Source organism: Arvicanthis niloticus, chromosome 24 (assembly GCF_011762505.2).
Source record: "Arvicanthis niloticus isolate mArvNil1 chromosome 24, mArvNil1.pat.X, whole genome shotgun sequence".
NCBI lineage: Eukaryota > Metazoa > Chordata > Mammalia > Rodentia > Muridae > Arvicanthis > Arvicanthis niloticus.
Window position 1 is genome coordinate 2,909,167 of NC_133432.1, and position 25,415 is coordinate 2,934,581.

At 52.6% G+C, this 25,415-nt stretch overlaps 2 long non-coding RNA genes across 5 annotated transcripts; one reads left to right on the top strand and one right to left on the bottom strand.

The window, feature by feature from the left end:
* Positions 1-8,685: 8,685 nt before the first annotated feature.
* LOC143437553 (uncharacterized) lies at positions 8,686-24,605 on the bottom strand. Of its 4 annotated transcripts, none has more exons than XR_013106967.1 (6): positions 24,262-24,605; positions 22,236-22,346; positions 19,778-19,926; positions 16,499-17,417; positions 16,170-16,264; positions 8,686-15,815 (listed from the first exon to the last, which is right to left on the bottom strand). It is a non-coding gene; the product is annotated as an uncharacterized LOC143437553 (long non-coding RNA). The 4 variants fall into 4 exon arrangements; XR_013106968.1 differs by having other exon boundaries at positions 22,236-22,350; XR_013106970.1 differs by lacking the exon at positions 24,262-24,605 and adding an exon at positions 23,727-23,846.
* Positions 23,925-25,342, top strand: LOC143437554 (uncharacterized). The gene is made up of 2 exons (XR_013106971.1): positions 23,925-24,221; positions 24,603-25,342. It is a non-coding gene; the product is annotated as an uncharacterized LOC143437554 (long non-coding RNA).
* Positions 25,343-25,415: the final 73 nt, after the last annotated feature.

Genomic DNA, 25,415 nt, shown 5'->3' on the forward strand with positions numbered 1-25,415 from the left:
CTTCCCAAGGCTCCTCCCCAGGGTTAGAGAAGCAGAAACAATTTCTTGGGGGAGGCAGGTTTCCCTACACCCTCTGCAGCCTGTGGGGCTCTGGGAGGATGCTTTCATGAGCTACCCAATACTATGCTGGCTTTCCAGTGATAGAATCCCTGAGAGTCATCTACCACAGGCTTATAAGAGACCCAGATAAACTCACTGGTCTCCTAAGCCGGATTTGCACACGGTGGTCTCTTTGGTCTGTCATTGATGCCATACCTGGGGTGAGTAGATCTTTGTTCACAGCCCCATGTAAAAAGTCAAGTGCTATTATGTTGAGACACACAGATCTGATTGGGGGGGGGGGGTGGAAAGCCAGGACACATGAGGACATGACAACTCAATGTTCTTGTCCTGGCTCTATTGGAGCAAGAAAAGAGATAGAGTCTACATTGTGTTCAAGGTGACCTTGAAGTTTGCCCTGCCAAAGGCTATTTTTAATGGGTGCTGGCAGTCTGGCTGTGATGTTTCGGGCCCACCTGGATGGCAGCGAGGGTCCACCTCTGCCCTTCAAGCCTGCCAGAAACACAGACGCATAAATCGTCTGGAAAACCTTTCTCAATTAAAAAAAAAAGCCCCTCATAGCACATGCAAGCATCCTTCACCGGACCCAAATAACTGACGGAGGACATCGTTAGGTCAAGGTCAGCCTGGACTGCATAGCAAGACCCATCTCCAAAGAGATGGGGGAGCTGGAGAGATGGCTCAGTGGTTAAGAGCACTGACAGTTCTTTTAGAGGACCCAGGTTTGATTCCCAGCAACCACATGGCGGCTCACAACTGTCTATAACTCAAAGAACTGACACCTTCACACAGACATACACGTAGACAGAGCACTAATGCATGTAAAAAATAAAATTAAAAAATAAAGAAGACATGGGGGAGAAAGAAAGATGAGGGAGAGGCAGGTGGATCCAACCCTGTGCTGTTAACGTTGTCACCCACAAAACCCACACCTGAGAAGCGTACAAATGAATTACCAAAATATTCTAAGAACATCTCACATTTTATGTAAGTTTTGGGCTTGGCATTTGGCTGCCTTTGGAGCTCTCATGGGAGCATGTGGCCTGCAGGCCTAAGGCTGGATGAGTCTGAAGGAGAAACAAAGGTGACCGACAACCACACTCAAAACAACAGGGCCGCTGTGGAGGAGACATCAGCCAGGGATGCCTGTGGGGGTGCCTGTCATGGTTGTCATCTCCCACAGAGTCCCCTGCAGGCTTCTCCTGGGCTCCCTGCTCCACTCCCATCTTGTAGCCCAAGGTCTGATGCCACTCATGGGCTGTGTTGTCTGCAAATAGTGGCTTCTCCATACACTTAGGTCAGACAACCCTCATGAAGCCTGAGTAGACTCGGCATGACTGATGCCCACTCACCCCTCACATCTAAAGTCTCTTCTGCTCTGGTCTTAACGGAGCCCCTCTGTCTCACCAGACCCATTCTCATGGTAGGGTTGGCCTGGCTGTTCTCTGTACCCACATCTTCCACTTTCTAAGGCCTGTATTCATCAGCTTTCCGTTACTGTAACACAACGCCTGAGCCAGTCAGCTTAAAGGGAAGGGAGGTTTATCTGGCTCACAGTCTGGAGGGCATCAGTAAGCCACAACTGTCCTTTCTGCTTTGGTGAGGAAGTGCCTCAGGACAAGAGCTCACTAGAACAGGGGAGAGCCCAGACTATGTCTCCAGAGACCTCAAGACTTCTCACAAGACCTAAAGGTTCTTCTCCCTCTCAGTGGTTTTCCCCAAAGTTAAGGATTTGAACCTTCAACACTCAGACCTTACATCTGTCGATGAGGAAAGGCTTACACTTTTATTAATTCACTTGTTTTCATTTGTGGAGGGAGGCAGCCACGCCACAGAGCACATGTGGATGTCAGAGGAAAGCTTGCTAGAGCTAGTTCCCTCCTTCTGCTGGGGACTGAACCCAGTCCACCAGGCTTGATAGCAAACACCTTTACACACTCAGCCTTCATATCCACCCAACACTAGTTCACTCCAGAGCCAAGCTACAGAATCACATGGCTGATGCCCTTCAACAGTCACGTGCAGCCTTCTCGGAGAGTCCCCAGTCCATCCCCAGCTCATATGTCAAAATGGTTTGACTGACCCTCCTTCGAACCATGGGTCACACCAAACTCTGGCCGGAGCTGCATGGAGGGTCTGTGTCCAGAACCCCTGATTTCCCACTGGCCCAGGAGTCCCTCAAGCAGAGAGGCATATTTTAGTCAGGGTTTCTATCGCTGCGATGAAACACCATGACCAAAGCAGCTTGGGGAGGAAAGGGTTAATTTGGCTCACACTTCCACATCAGAGTCCATCACTGAAGGAAGTCAGGACAGGAACTGAGCAGGACAGGAACCTGGAGGCAGGAGCTGACACAGAGGCCACGGAGGGGTGCTGCTTACTGGCTTGCTCCCCATGGCTTGCTCAGGCTGCTTTCTTGTAGAACCCAGGACCACCAGCCCAGGGATGGCCCCGCCCACAATGGGCGGGGTGATCCCCCATCAATCACTAATTAAGAAAATGCTCTACAGGCTTGGATGCTGGACACAGGCTCCTCAGGGGACAAAGAGAAAGCTCTGCAGTGGATGAAAAGACAGGTGGAGCTCTTGTCAGCCAAACCCTTTATGTGCTAGGATTCCAGCCAGGACAGGGCCACACAGCCACCCAAACAGAGGGACACTGGCCAGGAGCGGGAGAGATGGGGAAGGACAACTCCCACCACAGAGGAGGCGACACTGGGTTGAGGCAAGACCCAAACCCAGCAGTAAAAGGAGCTTCCTACAGAGCACGGTGCCAGCTGACGACGTAAGACCCAGGAAGTTGCAGCAGCTACGGTGTGTGTTGTTCATGGACCTGCAGCATGGGCAGTTCGCTCAGTCCAGTGATGCATCGGCTGAGGTGCCTTTCCTGGAGCTGAGGACCCATGGCTCATGTGAGTCCTGACTTGGGGCTAGCCACCAGCTGGGAGCTCTACTAGCACTGAACTCTCGAGTCCCACTTCATGTAGCCTCTTAGCGGCTGCTTTAGCTCCCGAAAGCTCCCCACAGCTCCCCACAGCTCCCCACAGCTCCCCACAGCTCCCCACAGCTCCCCACAGCTCCCCACAGCTCCCCACAGCTCCCCACAGCTCCCCACAGCTCCCCACAGCTCCCCACAGCTCCCCACAGCTCCCCACAGCTCCCCACAGCTCCCCACAGCATGGCAGCCATGATCTGAGCAAGTGCTTAAGTTTTATGACCTCAACTGGGAAGCCACAGAGTGTCACCTCTGCTGGTCACATACCTAGCCAGGTGTGATGGGACACACCTGTAATCCCAGGAATCCTGGACAGGAGGGTTGTATGTTCCAGGCCAGTTTGGGCTGTTAGAGTTGCGACCATTTCTCAAACATACAGAGAGAGAGAGACAGAGAGAGAGACAGAGAGAGAGACAGAGAGAGAGAGAGAGAGAGACAGAGAGACAGAGAGACAGAGAGACAGAGAGACAGAGAGAGACAGAGACAGGAAAAAGGGGGAGAGAAAGGGGAAAGACAGAGACAGAGACAGACAGACACAGAGAGACAGAGAGGAGAGAGACAAAGACAGAGACAGACAGACACACAGAGAGAGACAGAGCAAGGGAGAGAGAGGGAGTGCATTGGTCCAATCCACTGAGCACCACACACATCTAACAACCCGAACACACACACACACACACACACACACACAAATTGATATTCTCTTTGGTTTTAAAATTACATTTATCTAAGTCCTGTGAGAAAGGAAAACACTGCTACAGACATTCTCTGGAAAGTAGTCTACAGTATGAAGAGAATTTCTTACCCATCACACCAAGAGCTTTAAATCCCCCCCCACCCCCGTGCCCTCCGAGTCACAACCACGCATGAAGAGACAGACATCTCTGTCACACCATTTTACACATGGGACTCAGAGTCTCAGCCAAGTGAAGTGGCTTGTCCACGGTGGCACAGCACTGGAGCCCAGGCTAGACCCTACATCTTGCTAAGAGTCTTGAGCAATTTTCTCAACACCTTGGTGCCCAGCACAGAACTGGCCCAGCCACCACCCCCAGGGAGCTGGAGCCAGTTGGGGGTTGGAGGGTAAAATCCGAGAGTCCACCGGGAACTGAGAACCTGGGAAAGTTTTGAGACGCTTGAGACCTGACCCCTGAGCTACAAGGTGACGTCTGGTATGAGTCAAGCAGCCCTTGTTGCTGGGAGAAAGCCCTAGCCATTCTGCACGTTCAAGGCTTGATGTCCTGGGCCTGCTGCCGCCAGTACATTCCTCAAATTCCAAGATCTCTGTGGAGGAACAGCCTTCACACGATGAAGCCTCTTAGGCGAAGATGAGGAAGCTGGGTCTGTTCTCTGGTCCTCACGAGTGCCGAGTGCCTCTGTCCCCTGGGCAGGTGAGTTTGCTACTAGGTCAAGTCCTTTGCACAGGTGGGTCTGTTCATCTGCTGACAGGAACCAGTAGAAACTAGGCCACCATCAGGCCAAGTAACTGTGGCTTCACAGATCACAGCAGGACAGGCTCAGAGACAGACAACCTTACATGATGTGGCCCTGGATCTTCAGACCCTCACACCATCCTGCTTGGTTCTGCTGAAGAAAAAAAAGAAAGAAAGAAAGAAAGAAAGAAAGAAAGAAAGAAAGAAAGAAGAAAAAAAGAAAAGAAAAAAAGAAAAAAAATCTATGCAGGTCCAAAAGAAACCACATAGGCCTGGCCATTACCTGCCTGTGAGCTGCAGAGACCCTCGCCCTCTAAGAGAGACAAAGCTTTGTTCTAATAAATGAAAGACTCAGTCCTACAGTTTGAGACGCACCCCCTGCCCCATGCCTGGGCCTCTCCTCTGTTCAGGACTCTCCAGTTGCCCTCACCCCGAGCAATCAGGAGCACCCGGGGAAGGACACGCCATGATCTTTCCACTTCTATCTGGGCACAGAGGCTCAGCCAGGTGAAATGGCTTGTCCAGGGTAACACAGAACCTAAACCCAGGGCAAGCATCCTGCAGGTCTCCGAGGATCTCAAGTAAGGCTCGGCATCTTTTTCTGCTATACTGTGGGGACCTGGCCTGTGACTATGGGGTGTCGGCACAGGGCACAGGATGAGAGACTGAAATCACAGACCTAAATAACCAACTTTGATTGGTTCCAGGGCAAAGCACTTTTCCAAAGAAGGAATACAGAAGAGAAGATTGGCAGGGCAGCCAGGATCATCTTCTGTGGCCATGGGTCTGGTTTGGTGGTGATAGTGGTGACAGCTGTGGCAGTGATGGTGATGATGATGGTGATGATGGTGATGGTGGTGATCATGATGACGGTGGTGGTAGTGATGGTGGTGGTGGTGATGGTGGTGGTGATGGTGTGTGTAACATTTCTGGTGCGATAGGGCCAGGGAAAATCCAATGACAGTACGCTCTTCAGTCAGGCTGTTCCCGCCATTCAGCCTGAGCTTGGCATCCAGGAAGCACTAGCCAGGAGCAGAGCAGTGACCACTTGTCTACTCAGTAGGGGACGGCTATCGGCCTGGAGGTGAAACGAAGAGAGTGTTGGCTATAGACATGGCCCCAGAATCAGCGGGGTCGTGGGAGACTTCGAGCATCAGCGGAGGAGGTTTGGGGAAACCATGTTATTAAAATAAAACGACCCTTGCCAAGAGCAGCTCGGTAACATGGAACCTAGAAACACTGTGCTCTTTGCAGAGGGAAAATCTGAGGCTGGGGGATGGGGATGAGGGCAGTTGCCAGCTTTGCGTCTCTCAAACGCTCCTGGGGTTTCTGTCTTCAGCTGCACTTCCTACAACCCCTTGCCCCCACTCACCCATGCCAGACCCCACTCAAATTCCTAAAGTCCTGGGACTCCCGCTGCCTCCATGAGAAGTCCAGAGGCAGGCCCGACCAGTAGAGAAGGGAGCAGAGGATTTGTGTGATGCTGCCATCTGCTGGCCACTCCTATAAACTGCAGGCAGAACGCAGCGACCCCCCAAAAGGCCACCCAAGGAAAAGACCTAGAGAAACCTTTGCCATCTCCACACAGATCCCGCTCCGCTTTGGAAAATAGTAACTTTAAAGAGAGTGACTTTACGTTACTGTGTGGGGGACCTTTTATTACCCCGGCCCCAAGTCAGTTTCTCATCTCTATCTCATTTAAAGCACCCGGCGCTGGACTTCAGTGAGCCCCACACAGGCGTCGTCTCTGTCGCGTAAGCCCAGCACCCTGGTTAACATAGGACAGTGTCAGCCTATGTCCTATGTGTGTGGGTGGGTGGGTGTCTGTGAGAAGGTGGTCGGTTGAGTCCTGGGCATACGGCAGTACTGGGTGGGAAGGGGACCTGGGACCCAAACATCCGTCTTAGTTTTATTCTGTTGCTCTGGCCAATAAATAAATAAATAAGATAAAAATCCAGACAGGGGAGGGGGAACCTTGAAAACAACCACAACAATAAAAACAAACAAACACCTGCAGTAGAAAAGCTTTGTTCCTCCTAAGATTAATAAAGCCCCTCATTGCTGGGAAGGAGGAGCAGGTCACGTGACCCGCAGCCAGTGCATGCTCTACCCTGTCTCTACTCTTAATACTCAATTCAGGCTCCAAACACAGGGAACAGAGCCTTGAGGCTGGGCCTTCTTCCCACAGACAGCTCCCCCAGACTCGCCCACAGGCCAGCCTGATCTAGACACACCCTTCCCAGGTGACTCTACACTGTGTCTCCTTGACAAACCTTTAATCGGAGACCCAGTGTGAGGGATCCCACCTGACTAGATTTGAGAGCTGTGGGAGCACTGGGTGTGTCTGTGGGGGCTCTCACCTGAGGGTCCCCACAATTCACTGGACTCCTGGTGTAAAATTATGGTGTCAACTGGACTCATGGTGTGAACCAGGCCTGTGGTGTGAACTGGGCTTATGGTATGCAACTGGACTTTGTGATGTTAACTCATGGCGTGAACCAGGCTCACTGCATGAATTGGACTCACGGCACACACTGGACTCGTGGTGTGAACTGGACTCGTGGTGTGAACTGGACTTGTGGTGTGAACTAGACTTGTGGTGTGAAACTGAACTTGTGGTGTGAATTGGACTCGTGGTATGAAACTGAACTCATGGTGTAAACACATTAGGTATGAACTGGACTCACAGTGCAAACCAGACTTGTGGCGTGAACTGGACTTGGGGTGTGAACTAACCTCTTGGTGTGAACTGGGCTTGTGGTATGAACACCCTACTAGGGGCCTGAAACTTCCCACCTGGTGGGAAGGTGGGTGATCCAGGGCTGTGCCCAGCCTTGCCTCTTTCTGTTGCCATCCTACTCTGTTCCCTGTCCACTCTGAGGTGAAGGCCTCAGTACACCATGATGTTCTGCCCAAGCAGCCAACTGGTGACAGCCTGAACCATCTGAGTCAAACAAGTTCCTTCCTCTGTGTGCTCTCTGTTGGACATTTTGTCACAGTGAGGATCAACTCATAACTACAGGTGGATTGGCCAAGCAGTGTGTGCCTTCAGTGTGAGTCTCTACACCAGGTGGAAGAGGGCCCAGCTAGACCTTTGCTATTGCCCCCTTGCCTGGTCTCAGTATCCACATGTTGTTGTCCATCTCCCCAGGACTGCATGACAGATCTCAAAGAAATCGCCCTAAATTTCTAGGGCCTGTAGCAGCTGTTTCCTCTTGACTTCTTCCTTGCTTCCTGGTCTATCCTGGCCTGCAGTGCCTGGGCCTCCACCTCACCCTCTGATGGGTCATGGTATTAGCTCAGCTCACCTCAGCAAGAACCCCAGCAGACCTTCACATCGCCCATACAGACCTACAGTGTGGTCCCCATCGTACAGAGCAGATGGCAGCTCAGAGAGAGCCGGCTCTCCTCCACGTGCAGCACGGAACTGGCCAGGCTCCGATTCAACCTGGTTCCTGGGGAGTCTGTACCCAAACCCTGATTCCAAAGTTCTCAAAACACCCAAGCTGACAATTCACTCTAGTCGCCTAGAGTTCTGAAAAAGTTCTCAAAGACACAACTAAGTCCCCAAAGAGAGATGGGTGATCAACTAGTAATGTCTGTCACCAGTGTGGAGAAGCCAGAGGTCAACCTCAGGTGTTTTGAGACAGGGCCTCTAGCCAGCTGAATCTCTGCTAGGCTGGGCTGCTTGGTCAGTATGCTCCAGTAGTCTGCCTATCTTTGTTTCCCGTGTATGGGATGACAAGCAAGCACACGCCACATCCAACTTTTTATGTGACTGCTGAGATTTGAACTCAGGTCCTCATGCTTGTGTGGCAAGCCCTTTACCCACTGAGCTGTCTCCATGTCATCATAACTTTTAAAGGCTCTGTTTTCTACATTGAGAGAGGAGGGGGAAATGACACCCCAGGATGCACATGTGGAAAGGTCAGAGGTCAGCCTTTCATGAGCCATTCTCCCTTCTCCTGTGGGTATTAGTGACTGAACTTGCCATCAGACTTGCCCACTTGCCATCAGACTTGCACAGTGGGCACTTCCACCTGCTGAGCCATCTTCCCCGAATGTCTTAATAAATTAAAAAGTTCTTCTTTGGCTCTGCTGTCTTGGCTCACCACCAACTCAGCTCACCCCACGACGGGAATCCCACTGATTGCTCCTTCCCCAAGACAACCCTCCCCCTCATAAACCAGTCACTCTCCAGTGTGCGCCGGTTTTAATATCAAAATGGCATCTTACACAGAGGCAGCTACAAGCATGAAAATCAAAAGGCCCCGTAACCGTGGCTGGACCCTTGGAAAGATCTACATCTTTTGATCTGCCTCAGGTTTTCGGGGCCCACACCCAGCCGCCCCCAGCAAGAACAATATGGAACAGACATCTTTGCTGAGATGGTTATAAAACAATGGGTCCCTAGACAGATTCCCCAACCTGAGTACCTCCAGGCTGTCCTCACTGCTACAAGCCCCACCCTTGGGGAGGGGCCATGGTGGCTCCACCCCTCCCTCCAAGCAGGCTATGACCTCTTCAGACATGAGGCCAGTCCTGCACCCACAGGGTCCTGCTCAAAGAAGCCTAAAGTTCAATGGAATTAGGGGGCAGATGCAGCCCAAGTGCAGGTGATTAGAACGAGCCTCAGGGGCTCAGTTTTCTAGACTTATAATCTCTCTTTTCTCTACCATATCTCTCTCTGTGTGTGTGTGTGTGTGTGTGTGTGTGTGTGTGTGTGTCATGCCATGCATGCACATTCACTCAAGCACACACACACACATACACACCATCACCGCCAACACCACCTACCTCCAGATCTTCTGGAGGAGGTGTACACCATCAGGGCCTGTGTTAAGTTTTAAGTTCCTCGATGTCCCCCCTGTCCCTTGCTTCCCGGGGATCTCCTATGATCCCCAAGTGAGGGTGGAATACCATGAACTCTGCTCCTCTCCAGATGGACCGAAGTGTCTTCCAAGCTACCAGAAGATCTAGTGCTTCCTGTAAAGTGACTAGCACACATTGCAAGCTCCTACCTGTCCCACCTGAGCTGATACCAGCAAGGATGTCTGGGTCTCCAGCCCTGTCATCCTCTCTCTCAGACCATATGCTGCTAGCTAGACTGGCAGGCAGGCAGACCCCAGAGATCTGTCACTAATGTCTAGTGCTGGGATTACAATTGCAGATACATCTGGCATCCCAAGGGATGAAGTCCATGTTTACAGCCAACAAGGCTTGGGGCTTGCCATATCCTGAGCTTCTCGCTTGATACACTTCTCCAGGAATCTCCCAGACTCTTGTTTGGATCCTCTCTAATCCTAAATTGAGCGTGGCTTGTATCCAGCCATGCCTTCCTTGCCTGTCAAGGTTTAGCTAGCATGGTCCCTTTTCAGCGAGCCCTCCCTGCCTACCTCATCTTAGCTCTCCTGATCCCTGTCACCTTCAGTGCCCTGGGCCCAACACACATAATTACAGACACTGAAGACCAGCTACCATCTCAAATTGGGACCTTGTCACACCTTCCTTGAGAAGGCTTGAGTTTAGTGTCAGCATCAGGAGCAGAGCCTTGTGCTGCCTTTCTCAGAGCATTGTTGGTGAAATGAAGCAGATTGACCATGAGAGGGCAGCAGAGAGTACTTACAAGCTGTACCTGGAAGGTAAACCAACGTTCCTACAAGGTGTCTCCCTACAGGGTGTGGTTCAGGCCCCTCCTGGCATATCTGCAGTTAGCCCTAAGCCCCGTGGGTAAGCAGCTCTCAGAGCACCCACTGACCAGGCAGCATGTTTCCCAGCCTCCAGCATTCTAGGCTCTGACCTCCAGACCACTCAGTGAAACAATCTCTTGCCCACTTCAACCTGGTGTCACACATACACACGCACAGACACACCCAGCTCCACAAGGGTTCCCTGGCCTCATGGCTTTCTGTCCCTGCTCCAAGAGGACTCTTCCTAACTCCCTGCCAGCCACACTCCCTGCCCTCAGCACACCTACCATGTAAAAGAGCTACCTTAGAAAATTTAGTGGGAAAAACCAAGCCATTTTACTCCAGGGTGTAATGATGGAGAATTTACAGCCCTTCTGGATATTTCTATCTGGAGCTTGATGTCGTCATAGGGCCAAAAACTCTGTAAGTCTCCTAAACAAGGAGTCCAGGCAGGCCACGATCTTGTGCTCAATGAGTCCATAAGTAACAAATTGGGCCCAGCAGACAGGTGTCTTAGGCCCTTGTATGAGCTAAGAACTGCGTATAGAAATGCTTGCAAGAAATGGCACTGTAGTTTATAGGAGCTAACGGCCACTGCAGATTGTAAAGCTATGGATGGTGGCAGTGGCCACGCCCATAGAAGGCTGGCTGGACGTCTGGCCCCTCCAAGATGCTCAGTAAACAGTATTCTTTCTTCTGGGCTGAGCCACACCCCAGCCGGTTACCACTTTGATTGACATTTGGAAGCTCTGACCCAGACCAGTCACGTGCCTACTCTCACTAGCTACACCCTCCCCATAGCAACCAAGCTCAGCACCTCCGCCCGCCCGTCCCTCGCCAGCCACGCCGCCATCCAAGCCGTTAGTGGTAACAGGGAGAGGAGTGTGAGACCTGTTAGTCAGAGAGAAATCCACAGCCATTCATTTCTGCCGGAAGGAACAGACCAGAAAGGCATACATTAGTCCAGAGGAAAGGGTGGTTCAAAGGAGCCGGCCAAAGCCAGGCCAGGAGCCTGGAGCCCCCCATGGGCGGGGCTGGCTGCTAGCGGTCAGCCCCTGGGGCAGCCAGGAAGAGGCAGGGATTAGCTGGGGGAGAGCTTGAGTTAGTGCAAAGGAGCCAGAGGTTAGCCCAGAGAGGCCATGAGCCTACTGGAGGTGAGGCATGAAATCACCCCCAGGTGTGGCCCTGGCTTAGCAGCTGGCGGGCTCTGGGGGAGGCTGGCTGGGGCAGAGGCACAGGTATCAACTGGACAAGGAACTGGGATGACTTCCCATGAGCCTGTGGGTCTCTAGGATTCACTTCCGGCACCCATTTACTCCGCCCATAAGCCCTAAGGGCTTATAGAGGCGCGTCATGACAACCCGCAGCCTGTCCTTTCTAAGCATGGAGAAAGTGTTTCTAAACACTTCCTGAGAGGGGAAAACTATCCTCACACCTACTTCCTGTGTGAAAATGGTCCCAAATAGACTTCCAGTTTGAGATTCCCACCTCTCTCAGCTGGAAAGGCCTGGCTAGCTATATGGGGAACCTTCTTACTGGTCATTAGCCATCTCGCCTCAGGCTGAGAGAAAGGCCCTCTTCCCGATGCCCTCTCAGGCTTCACATGGCAGATGCCTGACTCTACTCTGTGGGGTTTTTTTGTTTGTTTGTTTGTTTGTTTGTTTGTTTTTCAGGGAAACACCTGCTTCTTGCTTAGAAAACTCACTTATAGCTTCCAGGTAGGGCTTCGGGTTCAGACACACACCTTTGAGATCCTGTACAAGATAGCCAGCCCCTGACATTCCTATCCCTTTCTCCCTGCCCTAAATCACAGAGGTCCCCAGCTAGGTAGGGCCCAGAATTGCCAATTCTAGAGCCCCAGGCAACACACTGGCTCCCACAAGGTCCCCTGGTCCCATCCACTCCTGGTGGCAACCAGACTTGTGCACAGAGGAGAGAGGTCATGCTCGGAGCCCAGCGTCCCACGTCCACAGGACAGCCTTCTCCTCCTCCTCCTCTGGGCATCACTAATATGGATGTCCCCTGCCTCAGACCTGGCCTGGACAGCCTGGGGACATCTGCTTGCCAAAAGGAGGGACCAGCCCCCAGGAAGCCCAGAGCTCGGCAGGGCTGGGTTAGTAAGAAGAGAAACCAGTTAGTAGGGCCAGGTTAGTAGGTCAGTAGGTCAGAGCACAGCACCAGCAGACACACACGAGAGTCACTAGAGAGAAGAAGGCAGCGGGGGGCCGTTAGTTAAGGGGCGGCGGGGTGTGCATGGGGTGCCCCAGGGTTAGACAATTAGTAATCAAAAGAGCTGCCTATGGGAGAGAAAGCTGGCAAGAGGGGAGAAAGGGAAGAGACGTTAGGGGTTCAAAGCACGTGTCTGCCCCAGGTAGAAGGGTCTGTGTGCAGAACACCCGAGATCAGAGGATGGACGTACCACCGAGTCCCCTGCAGCCCGCCCTCAGCATGTCTTTTTCCATTTTGAAGTCCCTGCCATGTGGCAACACCTTTGTCACCTCACCACAGGCACCAAGGGAAGTAGAAGGGTCCCGTTCCGCCAGCAGCAAGTGGCAGAGTTGGTGAGTCTCTTAGCATGCCCTGTCCTGCAGGATGGGTCTGCACATAGATCCCAGCCCCCAGGAAGGACCTTCCTGGGCCTTGTCTGCTCGGCGTCCCAGCCTCTGGGAAGGCCCCTGGCCTGCAGAGTTAGTAGGGTTTGGCTGCTGCAGGGTTAGTAGGACATGCTCGGGCCAGGTTAGTGGATTAGTCTGTTGACAGAAGGCCAGGCATCTCGTCAAGTGCCACAGCATCCTGGCCGAGCCCTGGGTTGGTTAGTAGGTTAATCACACCATGCAGCCATCCCCTCTCCCCCCTACTCCCGCCCCAACCCACCACAGGCCTCCTATCCCCACCAGCCTGGGCATGGGGCCTGACCAGGGCAGGGGGTCTGCCTCTATACCCCATCAGCACCCACCACAGGAATCAAGCCTGACCTCAATGACCCATGCTGGAAGCCCAGAGCTTCCGTTTCTAGGCTGTGGGTCTCGGAGCCCCACAAACACTTCAGATCTGCTAGAAAAATGTACCCAGATTGTTCTCAGTGCAAACCCCCTGCCTGGTTGTGGCCAGCCCCTTCTCAGAAGGATCTTCTCACATACTTGTGCGTGTGCACATATGCACGCACGCGCACACACGCACTCGGGCACGCACACACACACACACACACACACACACACACACAGGCGTCTTTCCACAAAATGGCTAACCCACCCAGCCCCCAGAGCTGCTGCACTTATAAATGAACATCTTTTCCACCATCAACTCCTGGGCTTCCGGCTGCTCCCACCACTGCCCTACTTTACCCTCCTCAGAAACTGGCCTGAGTCCTAAAGCAAAGCTTGGACTCCCCCAAGTCCCACCCCTTCAGCTTCTCTTTCCTCCCAGGTGACACCAGGACACCTTGTTTTCCCCATCACTCTAGGCTCTTCTAAAGCCCAACCTGTGTCTCCCAATGTTCTAGATGTTTGGGAAGAAAATAATTCTGTAGCCAGGAAATGTTTCATCCCTCCATCCCACCTTGAGAGTCTGAGAGTCCTTACCATTTCAAGGCTCTGAAAAGTCCTGCACTGTCTTTGACCTATTTAAATTTTGCTTTAATTTCTCTCCAACCGCTAAGACTCACCTTTCTCATCCTCCAAAGCCCTGCTAGGTCAGCCTGACTAGGAAGCCTCTCCCTAGTGCCAGATCTGGGGGTCTCTCTCCCTCTCTGGCCTCTTTTGACTGCCCATTGCCTAATTCTTCCTGGACACATCTTCTCTCCACGGACTAGCTAACTATGAAACTGTAAATGTCTGAAGTAGAGCTGGACAGCACCTGTATTTCCCAAGACGACTCACAGAGAAGAACCATGAAGGAACCCATGTTTTAGTAGGAAACAAGGTTCCTCTCCTTCTGGAAAACATGGCAAGCTACAAGAGAGACAAAGGTGGCCGCTGCCCCAGACTGGTCAGCAAGGCAGACCGGAGTGGCCCAGCCAGAAACACCTCTGCATCAGACATTACCCAACCAGGATGAGCCCTCACCTAAACTCCCTAAACTCCCACTGAACTGAACTGTATGGTACATCTACTGAGAGCCCAGCACTGAGCCAAACACAGGGCCCTCTGAGAGCTGCCTGGGCCCTCAGGAAACCATATGGCCCATATGACAGACATGGAAATCAAAGCTTGTAGACTTATAGAGGTTGCCCTGTGTTATCTGAGCTGGCTCTATACTGGCTGCAGCCACCATGTATGTCTCCAAGACACCTGGCACAGCGCCGGCAACCCTGTACCCATCTTATGTTCATCTGTTCCTCCCTATGTGAGGAACTCTGAAGGGGAGACTGGCTACTCACGTTTGTGAGACCTCCCTGTCAGAGTCCTCCCAAGAGGCACAGGCTGAATCCCCAGCCCCTATGTGAAGGCACAGAGAGACAAGACCATCAAGGATGCACCTAAGCTCAGATGAGGTAAGTCGGGATCCTAAAATGGTAAGACCATCACCCTATGGACAAATCCCTGAAGCCTCACTCACCCTGGACACAGAGAAAGGCCCCATAAAGACATAAGCTACTGCTGGCACGTTGGTTTTGCTTTGCCGGCCTCAAGCCCTGTAGTGTGAGTCTCTGGGCCTGAGTACCACAGCCCAGGAGGAGAAGAAATATGCAACTGCTCCACCCCCACCCTGGACAAGGGCTTCCTGTTTCTAGACTGTTCCAAGGAAAACCACATACTGCTCTATTGCTGATTGTAGAACCATCTCCTCCAGGAGGATCTGTGATAAGCGTGGACAGGAGGTTATACTGGGCACTGCGCCCTGAGGAAGGTGTGTGTGCCAGCCTCTGTCCCTTCACAGCTATGCAACATGAACGGGGTGCTGGGTGAGTACTCTCATGTCCTGGCCAAGGCCTTTGTAACCAGAGACTGGGTGCAGCCCATTCTCCAGTGACTGGAGGAAGCTGGGCCTGGGGCTCTGCCTGTGAACCTCCCTACTGGGTCTCCTTATCTTAGAGCCCCCATTCTGAGCTAGCCAGGTTCCTCCCAGGCAAGGACTGGCTGGCTGTCTTCTCCCCACAACCAGCAGGGAGCTAAGCCTCACCCAAGAAACACCCAAACAGACTCATCACTCAACCAGCAAACAGACAGAAAAAAAAAGAAAAGGAAAAGGAAAAAAAGAGAGAGAGAAAAAAAAAAAAAAAACAGACAAAGACAAACACTGGGCTCCTCTCCAGCAGCTCCTCTGTGCCTGTGGAGTCCCTGCCCTACCCACAGGTCCTCTGAGACACCACCCTGTGGCCAGGAGGGGGCCTAGCTCCACCCCATCACCAGTGACTGGAGGATTCCAGTCCACATGGATGAGGAGGGACCTCCAGTACCCCTGGGCTCCAAACTGCAGCCTCCCCCTGTCCCAACCCCTGGAGCTGTCCATCAAAGGCAGGGAGAATCCTATGTAGTACATCTTCCAGAAATGGCTCTTCTTCAGGGGGCTCCGTCTCAGGTACTGGGAAGGACAGGGTCTTCAGGGAGACAGGTTGCTCGCCAGTTCCAGGAGGTCAGAATCCAAGGGATGCCCAGAGTTCCAAGGTAGATCAGGGTCTGGAGATGCACAGAACTGTCTGAGGGAGGCACAAGGAAAGAAGGTGAGGATACCCCAGATACCCTTAGTCTACGTCCTGTGCTCCCAGCATACAAACATACACATGGCGACAGGAGGCAGAGCTTGGGACACAAATCTTTCAGAATAAACGTAGACAGGAAGTGGTAAAGGAACCAACGGTTGGGGTTCACTGAAAAAGATCAGCAGAAAGCTAATGGCAGGTGATCCAGAGTGACCCCAGGAGGCCAGGGTCTGAGAAGGGGTGGAGTGGACACAGGAAGAGACCTCCAGAGTTCCCAACGGCTTCATCTGAGACCCTATGCACACTGCACCCCACACACAGACACGGCACCCCACAAGACAGAGAGCTCACCCGCTTGCTGGGCTGTGTTGATGTGTTTTCATACTTGAAGATCTCAGAGGATGGGACCATCTCTCTGTTGTTCACACCTCGACACACGGCATCACCTTAAAGGTCAAATTCGTATCAGTGTGAGATGATGATTCCCACCCCCACCCCCCAGCCTCCACTGGGAAGGGGTTCAGATTGTTCTCATCCTCCCCTACTGAGGCCATGCACAGCAAACCTCCTGCTTCTGGCTCCCAGGCCTCCTCAGAGGCAGAAGGGCTCTGGTCATGGGATAGAATATAAGACAGAGGACTACCCACTCTCCTAAAAGGAAGCATGCTTCTCACCCTTACCTGACATCATGGAAGGCCTAGCTCCTCCCCTACACAGACATCACTGGATGATCTGGAAGACAGAAGAGCCAGCACCCTACCACCACCAAATCCCCGCTCCAGGAGATGACCATGCCCAAGCCCTCCCTTGGCTCAGGAACCACCTGCCTCCTCCTCCTCTGTCACCTAGAGCATTGTGGGTACTTGAGTGATCCAAGAAAACCCGGAGCAAATGGGTCAGCTAAGGGACAACAGAAGGGGGTGTTGGACAGAGGGGGAATCTGGAACTCTGAGCTTAGTACTACAGTGGCTGCCGGAAGCTTGTACCTCTCTCTGATCCCTGCCCTGTCACACAAGGGTACTTGGTGGCCATTCAAAGCATGGCTGGAAAATGAAAGCAGCCTCTGCTCACCTCAGTCCCCTCCTTTCCCGTGACTCCCACAATAAAGAACAGGTGGCCACAGGGCTTGTGAGGACCACCGCGATTCACCCATTCACCAGGGTGAAGGAGAGAAGGGAGTGCCCTGAATCCCACCCCAGGGCTCAGGTTTGCTTTTTCCTGACAGTCATGCTACATCTCTCCTCCAAACCCAGAGCCAGGGAAGGTAAGATATCTCATAGCTGCTCTTAGAGCCTCCTGTCACAGGATCCTTGAGCTGATGGAGAAACATGTCCCTCGGGGAACCCTGAGGAGGTCTCCATGTGTCTGCAAGACCGAGTAGCCTGTGGGGGCTTACAAATGGCATCTTCGAGAGCCAGAGTCACAGGACATCCATCCACCCTCCCTTTGGGGGTTCCAGAGCTGACCCTTTCGTGCATGCAGCAGCAGAGGGCAGGTGGGCTGCTGAAGAGATACTTATCTACAAGGCTGCTTTGCAGGGTGGCTGTGACCTTTCCCAAATCCCTCCACTCTTCTGCCACCTGGGAACCAGCAGGAACTCTGTGAACAAACCCACAGGGACCCTGTCACAGGGTGCAGACCCGGAATCCTGGTCATTCTGAGGACAGTGAAGGTCTCCAGAGAATCCTGGTTCCCAGGGTGAGGCTGATTCAGTCTCATGGCACAGAAAGAAAGCTGTGAGTTTGGAAGCCACTCAAGCCAGGGTGAAGCTCTGGCTCTCCAACCCCACAGGCACAACGTGTGTGACTCTTGAGCCGTTATTCTGGAAACTTAGCCAGGATCTCTATCAATTCATCAGTGACTCGAATTCAGAAACACAGACCATGCCCCCTGTCTTAGTCAGGGTTTGTATTCATGACCAAGAAACAAGTTGGGGAGGAAAGGGTTTTTATTCAGCTTATACTTCCACATTGTTGTTCATCACCAAAGGAAGTCAGGGCAGGAAGCAGGAGCTGATGCAGAGGCCATAGAGGGGTGCTGCTTACTGGCTTGCTCCCCATGGCTTGCTCAGCTTGCTTTCTTATAGAACCCAGGACCACCAGCCCAGGGATGGCTCCACCCACAATGGGCCCGCCCACCCTTGATCACTAATTAAGAAAATGCCTTACAACTGGATCTCATGGAGGCATTGCCTCAAGGGAGACTCCTTTCTCTGTGATAACTCCAGCTTGTGTCAAGTTGACACACAAAACCAGCCAGTACAGCCCCTCAGCAGAAACACAGGCTGTGTTTGTACTCAGCCATCATACAACCCTGGTGGGAACACACCCCAGGTAGGAAGCATGGGTCAAATTAAAATCCCTAAGGGACAGATGAGATGTATGACCACACAGTGGCATCAACTGGGCGGTAAAAAGGATCTGGTTATTGACAAACCCTGAGCAAACCACACAAGCCGTGCTTAGAAAAGCCAGACCTAGAGCTGGGTATGGTGGATCCCTCCTGGAATCCCAGCACTGGGGAGGCTAAGACAGGAGGGTCATGAGTTCAAGGCCAGCCTGGATTAAATAGTGAGTTAGTTTCTCTCTCTCTCTCTCTCTCTCTCTCTCTCTCTCTCTCTCTCTCTCCCTCCCTCCCTCCCTCCCTCCCTCCCTCCTCCCTCCCTCTTGTGTGTGTGCGTGTCTCTCTCAAAAATTAAAAATAAAAACTAAGATGAGGGGCTGGAGAGATGGCTCAGCAGTTAAGAGCACTGACTGCCCTTTCAAAGGTCTTGAGTTCAATTCCCAGCATCCACACAGTGGCTCACAACCATCTGTAATGGGATCCGATGCCCTCTTCTGGTGTGTCTGAAGACAGCTACAGTGAACTCATACACATAAAATAAAAAAAAAAACTAAGATGAGTTGTGAGTGTGGCCAAGTTTATACAAAATGTCCATAGAAGGACAATGAGGATACAAAGTAGCTTATCAGTGGGCTCCCTGTGGAATAGGAATGGATTCCCTAGTTTGGGCAATCTCACAGGGGCAATGGACATGTGACAGTGTCATTAAACACAACTGCAGGACGTGGTGATTGTGGTCAAAATGTTTGGGCTGTCTTGAAACAGGAGTGCAGCACTGTGCTTAAGCTATACAAGAAAGGGCTGAATTACTGAGAAAGGGCAGGACCCAGATGCGCACACCTGACCTACAGTGGGGTCACAGCCACTGGCCCTCTGAAGGCTGAGCCTAGGAGGGGACACATAGGCACGAGACACAGATGTTTCTTTTGTTTTGGGTTTTTTTTAAAGCTTTTTAAAAATGTTTATGAGTCTGAGTGTTTTGCCTGCACATATGTTTATATACCATGTGTGTGCAGTGTATCTAAGAAGGTCAGAAGTGGGGGCAGAGGGGTGGTCAGATCTCCAGAAATTGGAGTTACAGTTGCAAGCCACCACCTGGGTGTTACAAATCAAACCTAGGGCTTCTGTAAAAGTAGCCAATGCTCTGAATCACTGAGCCATCATCCCTCCAGCCCCTGGTTTTTTACTTCTGTTTGTCTACTGCTTGCTTGTTTTGAGACAGAGTCTCAAATAGCCTGGGCTGGCTTTAAACTCCCAATGTAACCAGAGTTAACTTTGAACTTCTTGTATTGCAGGCTTATGTTACCACATCTGGCTCCTGGTGTGCTGGAGCTCCAACCCGGAAGGTTCTGAATGCTAGGTAAGCACTCTGCCTGCCCCAAACACATTATTTTGTACACTAATTTTTAAAAACAAGCTAATCACACATCTGCCAGGTTGTTTTCTACAAAAGGTATTTACGCATGATGAAAGGACCAGTGCTGAGAATCTCACGGTCAGAGGTCATGTGGACTATGGACCTAGCTCATGGCTCTGCCCCCACCAAAAGCCAAGACCAGGAACCCTTTATAGAAACTTAGACAAAAGACTAGCACCCACAAAACATAGGTGCCTACCTTGAGGTTCAGGAGGTTCAGCCCCCGTGTTGAAACAGAACCAACTTGGTAAAGCTGCTGACCTCCACCTCCCGAATCCTTGCTTGGCCCCCAGGTACCACTGAGACAGGTCAGCCATGTCCACGTGATGAAAACAGACCGGCCTCCAGCTATCACAGAGAGTAAGACAGGAATGAGAGGTGGGTATCCAGGGCCTGACACACCTTGGCATCACCACAACAGAGGTCTTCAGAGAGTGATGGGAAGGGCTCAGGCACAGAACCCAGAGAAACCCACCATGACCTTGCACCTTGGATTTGTCTTTCTTTTTTTCTTTTCTCTCTCTCTCTCTCTCTCTCTCTCTCTCTCTCTCTCTCTCTCTCTCTGTCTCTCTCTCTTTCTCTCTCTTTTTTTAAGACAGGGTCCTACCATGTAACCCAGGCTGGCCTCAAACTCAGATTCCCCTCAAACTTAAGGTCTTCCTTTCTCAGTCTCCCAAGTGCTGAGCTGAGCCTCAATCCCCTGTCCACCGAGTAAGTGTGACATCATCGTCACCATGAGTGTTACGTGAGGTGAAAGGACAGGCCACCAACCCTCACACCATCATTTTGGTGGTATAGCAGTTGGATATACAGTACACGCATGCTGCACAAGAAGTGTGCACAGCTCCTGTAACAGCTAAGAGCTGCCAGGGAGATGGCCACCGGCTTCACTTGAGGTCCCTGGTGTTGCTCTTTCTGCCTGACCTGGGGGCTAAAATCTCTGCTCACATCGCAGAAGCAGATGAGAACTGCTGACACAAATTGCTCTGGAGGCTCTGGTGCCCAGAGCTCCAGAAGCCCCTGGGAATGCAAGTGGCACCTTCTAGAGATCTGCAGGGAGCTTGGCCACTTGGGCAGGGGACAGAGCACTAAAGAGAACACATGGAGCCAGAGGGGTTGAAAGAAAAGCAAAAGGCAATAGAAGGGGACCCAGCTAAGACCAACTGGGTTGTGGTCCCTGTTCTACACAGGACACTGGGGCTCTGGATACAGATGGCGGAGTGAGACCCACAGACACTGGGGACAACCACAAGTTTAATCCGAGTCAGTTTACTACAGCTGAGTTCATGGCCCCAAGGTGACTCATTGAGTCCCCTTTTAAGGGACAGGTGGCACTGTGTTATTCACAGGCACATGTTAGATCCAGGTTTGAAACCTGACTCCAGTCTAAATTGCTGGATGGTCACATGACCTTTATCCCTATTTTCTCACCCCACTGATACCTAAGTGCAAGGGTTTTTTTGTTTTTTTTTTTTTTTTTCCGTTCTTTTCTTTCTTTTTATTCCCCTCTTTTTGAGAGAGCGGGAAGGAGAGACAGAGACAGAGAAGGGGGGGGGAATCCCATGTAGCCCAGACTGGCCCAGAACTTGCAAAGATGACTGTGAATTCCACCCACCAAGTGCTGAGGTCATAGACACATGCCATCTTCCAGCTCTAAGCGAGGTATCTTCCCCCACACAGCGGCTGCACCAGGGTAAGCTAGGGTTTGTTTTTATAGTCTCCTATGCCTGAGGGACACAATGGTCAAGACTCTCATTCCCCTTGGCTCCTCCAGAGGGGCCACCTGGCACCAAGAGGGAGAGGGGACACCTGCCCCATCAGTGCAGAAAAGAATGAGAGACAGATGTCACCCTCGGCCAGCTGGTGCCTCTGAGAATCTGGACCATTGTTTCTCAGAGTGACAAATGAGCCAGACCTCAAAAGCAGGGGGGGGGGTCCCTTGGGAACAGAGGACTGAGCCATAAGCTATTCACCAGCCCATTGAACCTGGACAAAAGGCCGGGTGCCCCAGAAGCAAACTGTCCCAACAGCAGAAGGTCACCCAGAAGGGTAGCATTGTCCAGAGGCACACAGCCAGCCCAAGACAGGTACCACGTGAGTGAGCAGGCCCAGCAGGTGTGTTACAGGGTCTGCCCTTGATAAGGTGGCTGATCTTGGTTCACAGTCAACAGCCCTCCACCCCCAAAACCATGACCCCACTCTACAGCTGAAGAGACTGAGGCTGGGAAATGCCTAACTTTGATATGGTGAGGAAGAATCACGCACAGACCTCTGCTCTCAGCCCTTTCTCTCCACCACAACTCCAATGAGTAAACTTGGGGGCGGTTTTTAGTGTGAGCTGAGCCAGGGGAAAGCAACCTACCACAGAATGGGGGGGGGGGGGACAGGGCAGGGCAGGGGAGGGGAGCAGTAGGAGGGAAGTCTCCTGTGAAGCCCTGACACCACAGTGGGCCCTAGCCTGTTGTGAGGTGAGTTTCAGTGAAAATGGAGTTTACTCTTATTTCTGTCTTTTCCAAAGCTTCGCAATTCTTGTTTTTATTAAATTTAGAAAGGTGGTTCTCGAGGGGGAAAAAAATGTACCAAAATTATACATTTTAAAAAATCAAGGCAGGGTGCCGTGATGTAGCCCAGGTTGGACTTAAATTTGTGATCCTTACCTGGGTATAGTGGGGTAATTAAAAGCATTCTTTTAATCCCAAGCGTTTGGAAGGTAGATGCAGATGGACCCTCTGTGAGTTCCGGGCTATCCTGGTCTACATAGTGAGATCCTGCCTCAAAAAAAAAAAAAAAAAAAAAAAAAAAGTAATTCCCCTGCCTCAGCCTGCCAAGTGTTGGTGTTATCTCAAGATGACAAGGATGAGCAGCCAGTCTGGCTTTAGCATGGTCTCCCACCCCCCACCCCCCATTTACTCTTCCTGCCCCCCTTTCTCCCTTTCTTTCTTTCTTACACAGGGTCTCACTATATAGCCTTGACTGGCTCAAAACTCACTTTGTAGCCTAGGCTATTCTCAAACTTGCCATCCTCCTGCCTCAGACCACCAAGCCTTGAGACTGCAAGGAACATGCCTGGCCAACACTCATTTTTCTATGGTTGTTAAAAGAGGTTGTGTGTACACACACACACACACACACACACCATTACGGGGTGGGGAGAAATTTTCCGCAAGGTCAGCGTAGGGCAGACTTCAGACCCATTCTCAACAGCAAAAGATATAAAAAGACAAAATTTAGGGTGTGCAGAGGTTAAAGCTGTTTCAATAGGAAATCAACCAAACTCGGGTTAGGGTGAGTTCAGTGCCCTCACAAAGCAGGGAGCAGATGGGTGACCCCAGGAACATGTTTGCCCAGACGAGTGCTGCTCGCTTCTGAAGCTGGGGGTAGGGGCAGGTCTCAGGCCCAGGGGACCCCTGCTGTCCCCCCTCCGAGATCAGGAGCGATTCTGAGCACCTCCAGATACGCAGCCCCGCCCTACATGTGCTGACGCAGCGCGGGGCCACGTGGCGGGACACTAGCTCACTTGAGGGGAGCCCCGGAGTGTGGGGTTACTCATCCCTGCCTGCCGATGCCTCCTGGGAAGAGCGCTCTAGGGAGGCAGCAGGCAGCGCCCAGCTCAGCCCAGCTCAGCCCAGCTCAGCCCAGCTCAGCCCAGCTCAGCGCAACGCTGGCGCCGAGAAAAACAAACCGGCTTCCAGCTTCCAGCAAGTTCTCGCTCTGCCCTCGCTCCCGGAGCCCCTCCCTGCAGCAGGTGGGGGCGCTTTCCTGGCGCGACTCCTCTCCCGCAGTGGGGTGTGCGTGCCAGCGATCCCCGACGCCTGGCGGTCTGTGCTCGGGAGCCCCGGACGGGAGTAGGGAGGCAGGGGTCCCCGGAATCCCTCTGTCCAAATAATAATCTCGCTCGCGCCTCGGATGAGAAGAGGTCTGCACCTTTCCCTCTCAAAACCCCAGCTTCTGCAGAGGGTGTCTCAGAGCCCAGGAGGGTTGAGGAACCGAACTAGTGAGTTCTGGGGTTACCCCAGATCGTTTTAGAGATGTCATGTGGGCTTCAGAGTCCGTCGTGTCGGACTCAAAAATCATTGGCTGGGTGACCTTGGACAGGCCACTAACCCTCTCTGGACCTCCTTTTCCTTGTCTTTAAAATGGGTTCTTACCACCTCGTGGGACTGTTGTGCCAAAGCAGTGACTCCCCCCAGGATGTGCAATCACCATCCAGAGCGATGTCGCAATGGGAGTGCAGAGATGCACTGGGTTTGAGGCTGCGCTGGACGCCTCAGGTCTGGGATGAGTCCCATAAGTGGAGGAAGGGTAAGGGCTGGGCGTAGGGGGAAGGGAATCAGAGACGACACCCGCTACCCCACCCTCCATGCCTGGGCGCAGTCCCCAGCCTGGAGGGCTACCTGCTAACCCTGTGGACTGTGTGGAGTTCCCACGCCCATGTGCATCTAGCTGTGGGGGAAGGGAAGGGTCTTTGTTTCCCCTCAGACCATGACTACCAGACCCTGAGCATCCTCTGTGTCCCCATCCCCGTGGTCCATCCACTGGAGCCTCACATCTGGCCATTGCGGGTCGGGAGCCCCGTCATCCACTCAGCGCGGTCCACCATTGCCCTGGGACTGTGGGACCCCCGTCACCCTCCCGAGGATCAGGTGCGCACGGCGGGGAGTAGGAATGGCGACCCCGGCTTACCTCGGCTCCTGGCTCCTGCGGCTGGAGTGCAAAGGGCTCTTTGTGCCCAGCTCTTAACAGAACTGGGGGAGTCCTGCAAGCGCCTCCCCTCACAAACTCCTCCCCGCACTGGTCCGCAGCCTCCCTCCCTAAGGCCCCCCAGCGCAGCCGGCGTCGTCCTGGCGTTTACTGCAGCGCCCATGAAATTTTAATGCAGGAGCGGCTGGCGGGCGGAGGTGTGCCGCACCCGGCCTCGGGCGTGGGGGTGGCGTGGGGTGGGGCGCTCGGACAAGCACCCATCTTGCGGTCCGGGATTCGAGCAGAGAGATGTGGGGTGCACATTTCTCCCACTTCTCACAAAGGGGCTACTGCGAGTCTCAGCCTCAGCATCCCCGCCTGCGGCGCTGCCATAGCAACGCTGGCCAGTGGAGAGGCGCGCGACAGTCGGAGGCGCGACCGAGGACCTGGCGCCGAAGCAAGAAGCACTGCCTAGAATCCCAGAAGAGAACCGGTATCCGTGCTTGCCTCACAGAGCCGGGGCGTGGTTCCCGGGGAACTCTGTTAGGAAGACTCCTGGTCAGGGCGGCGGTAAGATTCGAACCCAAGTCTGTAGCAGACATTTCTGATTTTGGCATCGGCTCTGCCTGAACTGCTTGGCACCGTCATGCTCTTTACAGAGGTGCTAAAGAGTCGCTAAAAGCTGTGGTTCTGTGATGCTCCAGGCCAGCCGCTATCCACACCATGGAGACTGTGATGTAATTGTCACCTCCTGAGTTCCTGCTGCTGAACCAAAACTTGTGAAATGGGACCACCAGGCAACTCTGATGCCTCTTCCGGTTGAGGAACCCCTGTGCTAGAACATTCCACCTACTTCTAGAGCTGGCACTGGTCCTCAGCTTAAATTTAAGCTCTGATCACGCCCTTGACCAGATGTGACCGTATAGGCATGGGTGTTCCCCAAATCTGGGTCTCTTAGCCCCTTCCAATCAGGGGGTTAAGTACCGGAGAGGCATCCAGCACAAGATGGCCCTTGGGCCCCAAAGCCGACCTCTTGTTTAAGCTAGCTCACCTTTCTTTTCTTAAAAATAAACAAACAAACAAATTTAAGCATTTATTTAGTAGGGTTGGGTGGGCACACCTCCCACAGTGGGCCTCAGAGGCCATCATGATGGACA